Raw genomic sequence first — 6,254 nt, 5'->3', positions numbered from 1 at the left:
TTCGAACTGCCGACCTTTTGGTTAGCCACTGAACGCTTAACTGCTGTGCCACCAGGGCTCCACATAGCTATAGGCAACTCATTGATTAAATTTGCAGAATAAGTATATGATGTGAATCTCTAATGACAACAATAGATTAACCGGCTAGATGTTCAGTTAACCATAAAAAATTGCTGATAGTTAACTGCTTTTGACCTATAAAAACAGTAACTACATAGGCCAGAGTTGTCAAATGTAGTCCAGGTGCTGTTGCTGGCAAATTCCGATGACCCACAGGGATCTTTGACAGAATTTCTATTACTTCCTTACTTTTTGTGTATATGATAGTCTGGTGTGGCTCTATCTCAAGGAGCATTGAAGTATATCTTAGATAAAATTCACTTTTATGTGTTTCTGCAAATAAAAAGATGCCATTGCACGCTTATTTAGTAGAAGATGGGTTAGTGTAACAGAATTAAACACAAAGATTGAAAGTCATCGCAATCATGCCTGCATTCGACCAGAATGGAAATAGGTATTGGATCTGTGTTATCAAGATTGTTCTTAAAGATGTATTGTGTCTACAGTAACACGACTCAGCCGCAAAGACAGGAGCCTTTTAGTTGGATGAACCAATTTGGTTCAATTGACCTTTATGTTTCCAGTGAATAAAATGTGACTAACCCCCAGTAACAGTAGGTTTCTCACCAGGCTACCAAGGAAAATCGTTTGATAAGAAATATTTCCCATAATACCTGTCAACGTTTGAAATGTTAATTCCACGGAATAACCTGAATAAGTTAAATCTTTCCGCAATACAGGGCAGTCTATCAAAATACTGTTTTTGTGGTAATAAATGCAAAACTTTCCATGACAGTCATTATCAGCAACTGTGTTTTTGTTACGTTTAATAGTTCTGGCAATTTCTCCAGAATGAACATTACGAGGCACTAATATATGTTACAGGAGCCAATTTTGGACATTTTAATTGGAGTTGAACTGAAGTTCAGGTCCTGAGTTATCATCTCTCTGAAGTCCCTGGGGACCTGGGCTGATTTGAGATTCCAAGTCTGCTCTGGAATGGCACAGGCAGCCAGGGTCAGGGCGGCTATTTCTGCCAACCCTGCCTCTGATGGCGGGCACAGCCTCCCTCCTCCCCATTCCTGCCTCTGTGCCCTCGTCATGCCAGACCCTCTATAAGGGACATATCCCTCCCCTTTCTTCTTTGGCTATTTCTACTTTTCAAAACTTAACTGTCAATACCCCAGGAAGCCTTCTCCAACCCCTTAGATTGGGAAGATACCCGATTCTGTGCTTTCATGGCTTTATAATTGTACCTCTTCTTTGACCATTTTATGCTTAGCGATTTGTGCCAAGGCCTAGACTTTCTGAATGACGCTCAACTACTAGACTAGCTGAAAGGTTGACAATTTGAACCCACCCTGCAGCACCTCAGAAGACAGGCCTGGCAATCTGCTTCCGAAAGGACACAGCCTTGAAAACCCTATGGAGCAGTTCTACTCTGCACACATGGGGTTGCTGTGAGTTAGAATCGACTGGAAGGTAACCAACAACAATGAGATAGAATCACGTCTATGACTTTTCTCTGCTTCATTTCCTCTAGAGCAGCAAAAGCAGAAAGTACAATTAGGGGACAGGTTGAAAACCCTGTGGAGCAGTTCTACTGTACATACATGGGGTCGCCATGAGTTGGAATTGACTCAATGGCAACTAACAACAGCAACTAAACAACCTAGTACAGAACCTGAAAGTTGCTAGGTAATGGAAGCTGCCTGAGTTTGAATTGCATTGTGTTCCTTCCAGTCCAACCCTTACACACTTACACACAAACCCTAGTGTTCTGAGGGTGACTCTGCATTGGGTCAGACTTTCAAGTGGAGCCTCAGCCTTGGCTTATTGAGGGCTGGACTGGAACTGAACCGGTTCCTAGAGGTGGCTGGGGAGAGTTCTAGATGGGAGAGGCCCTGACTTGGTTGCTTTCCAGAGCCTTTGGGAACACTTGGCTTCCTTTCAGGCACTAATTGTGGTCTAGCCCAGGCTGGATTTAGATTCTGAGCTGGCCTCTAGAGCCCTCTAGTGGTTTAAAACCACAGCCCTGCAGAGCTGGAACTCAACAGACAAGACCTGTTTCCTCCAAGGGAGAATCAGCATTAACTACTTGAGGGCATCCACCACACAGTGAAGTCAACCTGTAAATACATTTAAAAAGCAAGAAAATAATTAACCACATACACATACGGTAAAGAAATTGAAACATCTTGTGACATCTTTGAAGGGCCTTTGGGTTCTTATTTTGTAATGCCAACCTTAAAAGGCTGTTTATATCAGTGGATAATTGAAAATGTGCCCTTAATCAAAGATAACCACTCTGTCATTGTCAGCCTGTGAAACATTAGCTCAGGAGCTGGAGGCCAGCACGTGTTCCTCTTATCTCTCAAAGATAACTCAACCCCTAGGATGACACACACACCAGATTTGGGGTTGTCTCAGTCACGTGCAAATTTCATGATAGTCAATCTCAGGGGAATGGAATTGTCTCTTTTGAACAAAGGCAATTTCTTAGTTGAGTGTGTTCAGTCATTTTGTGATTCAATATTAGATACTTGTATTTCCTTTGAAATACTAAGGAGCCCTAGTGGCTCAGTGGTGAAGAGCTCAGGCTGCTAACCAAAAGGTCAGCAGTTTGAATCCACCAGCCGCTCCTTGGAAACCCTATCAGGCAGTTCTATTCTGGCCTGTAGGGTCACTATGAGTCAGAATTGATTCGACAGCAATGGGTTTTTTGTTTTGAAGCACTAAAAACTGCCATTTCCTAGAAACAAGGGAGTGTGCATTACTATTTTCGTTACTGCCCAAAACATATTCTTATTGTAAGACCTGTTGTTGTTAGTCACCTTCCAGCTGGTTCTGACTCATGGTGACCCCGTGTGTGCAGAGTAGAACTGCCCCTTAGGGTTGTCAAGACTGTAACCTTTCGGAAGCAGATCACCAGGTCTTACTTCCGTGGAGCCTCTGGGTGGGTTTGAATCCCCAACCTTTCAGTTAGTAGTCCACAGCTTAACCATTTTGTGCCAAGACTTAGACTTTCTGAATGTCTTAAAAATAATAGCTGAATACTGCTTCTTTCCTCAGTGTTATAAAAACCAAACCAAACCCGTTGCCATTGAGTCAATTCTGACTCATAGTGATCCTAAAGTACAGTGTAGAACTGCCCCACAGGGTTTCCAAGAAGCACCTGACGGATCTGAACTGCCAACCTTTTGGTTAGCAGCCGTAGCACTTATCCACTACACCACTAGTGTTTCCATCAGTGTTATAGGCAGACTTAAACACCACCTTCTCAGAGAGAGTTTTCTAGCAGGAGACTAGCTCAGGCTTCCCCCCCATAGCTTCCCACAGCACCCGGGTGGCTGCAGAACACTTATCACATCTGCCATTTCCTCAGTGCCTGTTTGTTTTCCCACTGTCCCTCCCACCAGAAGCTAAGCCCTGTAGTGCAGAGACCTTGTGTGTTTGTGAACCGTGGCATCCCAGAGGCTAGCACAGTGCCTGGCACAAAAGGTGCTGAACAAACATTTGTCACCTGTTACAAGCAGGTGGGGTGACTGCTGAGGAAACAGGCCATGGAGGAGAGCTTATTTTGATTCTTATATTGGGGTTATGAGGTGACTTCCCTCTCAAATTATAAGCAGAAAGAATATGCAGATTAAAGGCTCATTGATAACCAGGTTAGAGGCTGAGATTAGCCCCCAGATGGCTCATGGACATCTATAGCCATGTTAGTGCTGCGAAAGCAGAGAAGCACAGAGATCCCTCAACAAATTCCTGACTCAGGCAGGAATCATCCTTTCCTTGTCTCTTGGGGCTGTGTTTCTTTGCCAAGGGCTGGGTGGAAGTTGGCCTAGGTCCCGTGGCATGACAGGTTTTTCAGCAAGGGCATTTTACTACCTCAAAATGTGGGGACAAAGTTCACCTTTCTGAAAGCATATTGTTTAAAGCATACTAAAAATCAACTGGTACTGTAAATACTTTGAGGCTCTGGGGCAGCAAAGAGAGAAGGCCAGAGTGTGAAAACTGTAAGAATATAACGAAGAGCAAGGGTAAGAATACAATGCAGAATGAAAATATAAGATCAGGAAGAAGATATGCAAAAGAGAACTAATGTTCTCTCTCAGATTTCCTTTTGTGTCACTGACTGTCCAAAGATAAATTAAGTTGAACAAGCAGCATGTGTGAACCCAGTGTAGGAAAGCACACACAGACACTTAAGGTCCCACAGGGGAATTGTAAATGTGAACACGTCGGCAGGGAGAAGTCCAGGCTGGTTAGGCTTAATGAGGATGTCAGGCAGCTGTGTATGTGTTTTCAGCCCTGCTATCCTCAGACAGTTTTCATTTTGAGCGAGGGTGGTTATATTTATATTTAGCATGAGTAAGCCCTCTCTGAATTTATTAGTTAGGATCAAGTTTAGCTAGGAGTAACAAAAATTCAAAATAAATGACTTAAGAAGACAGAATTTTATTTCTCCCTCATTTTCAAGAAGCCATGAGGTAGTTTGCCAGGGTTTGTTGGGTGCTTCACAGATCAGAGACCTTCTGTTTTATTGTTTCATAGTGCACAATTTCCATGTTCACGTTTGCCTCATAGTCTAAGATGGCTGCAGAAGCTCCATTCGTACATCTGCTTTCCATCCAGCAAAAAGACTAGAATAAGAAGGATGTGCCTTTTATTAAGGACATTTCTTAGCAGTTGTATCCACAACTTCTGCTTACATCCCACTGGCCAGAACTTTTCTTCGTGATCACTTCTAGTTGCAAGAAAGACTGTGAAATGAAGACCTTATTCCAGGAAGAAAAGAATGATTACCAGAGGACAGTAAGTGCTCTTTGTCAATGGAACCATACATATTTTTCAGGCCCTGAAAGTGAACCCTGCCCCAGTCTCCCCCGTGCATGGCAAGAGGTGGGAGCGGAAGACTAAGAGCCGAGTATTGAGTATCCTTAGGACAAGCATCTGGCTTTTACCCTACTTTGGGTATTTCGTTGCTGAATCATGGTGACCTTACATATAACAAAACCTTCCTGGATCCTCCTGCCTTCCTACTTTGGTTCTTCTTCTTCTTTTTTTTTTTCCTGTTTCAGGTTTGTCTGTATATACAGCACAGGAGGATACCATCCCCAAGCAGATGGCAGCCCAGGGAATCATACTAGGCTTCTGTCCTCAGATGGAGGACTCTACTTCGGAGCCTTTGTGGGTGTCTGGGCACCTTTGGGAGCCTGACCTGGAGCCAAAACCTGAGTCAAAGCGTTGGCCAGAGCTTCAGCCTTACTTTGAGCCTTGGCCTTGGCCTTAGGCCAGCAGAGCCTGAGACCCTTGGCAAGGCAGGCATAAACACGATTCCCAAGCTTGGGAAGGGCAATGTAGGTGAGTCAACTGAGTTGGCAGTTGATGCCTCTTGGGATCTCAGGCTTGACTTCCTTATGCTTTCCAAGAGCCCCCACACACGCATCCGTGGCCTTGGCATTGTTGGCTTGCATCTTCTTCAGGCCACCTTGGGGTGCACCTTCTTAAGAGATTTGCATCTTTGTGATAGGGGTTTCTTGATGCCATTTCTGTGCCACTTTTGGGACTGGTTGTACGTGGTGTGGTTCTTGGACTTGGCCACATCTGTACTATCACTCGTACCTCCAAGAGCACCTGGGACTGGAAGAAAGAGACAGTTCTCAGTTCTTGATTGGGTATGAGACACTGGGGAGTAGCAGCTGGGAACCAGGATCCCCCTTCCCCCACCCCTACCTCTAATCGGGAGTATGAAACAGAAAGGCAGATGGTCCTTTACACAACTCAGAGGGTTAATATAAGGGAAGCAGGAGACTGGGGATGAGCATGATAAAACCTCTGTGTGCAGAAAAGCTCAAAGAAGAAAAGACAATGAGAAAATTTATTTAGCCCCTCATTGGAATTCATATACATCATCTCATTTAATCTTCAAACACTCCAGGGAGTACTATAGACATTATGCCCATTTGTACAGATGAGGAAACTGAGGCTCTGAGACATGACTTGTCTTGATCAGATCACACAGTAACTGGAACCAGGAAGTGCCTGGTTAGGCAGATCTGGGCACCATCCTAGTGCTGCTGTAGGCAAATTACCTATCCTTTCTGACTTTGTTTCCCCATCCATTAAATGGGGGTAATCATGCATATCTCACTGGGTTGTCTTGAGGATTAAATCAGATAGTATCTCTAATA

Source organism: Loxodonta africana, chromosome 5, assembly GCF_030014295.1.
Source record: "Loxodonta africana isolate mLoxAfr1 chromosome 5, mLoxAfr1.hap2, whole genome shotgun sequence".
Taxonomy (NCBI): domain Eukaryota; kingdom Metazoa; phylum Chordata; class Mammalia; order Proboscidea; family Elephantidae; genus Loxodonta; species Loxodonta africana.
Note: the sequence above shows the minus strand (reverse complement) of the source record.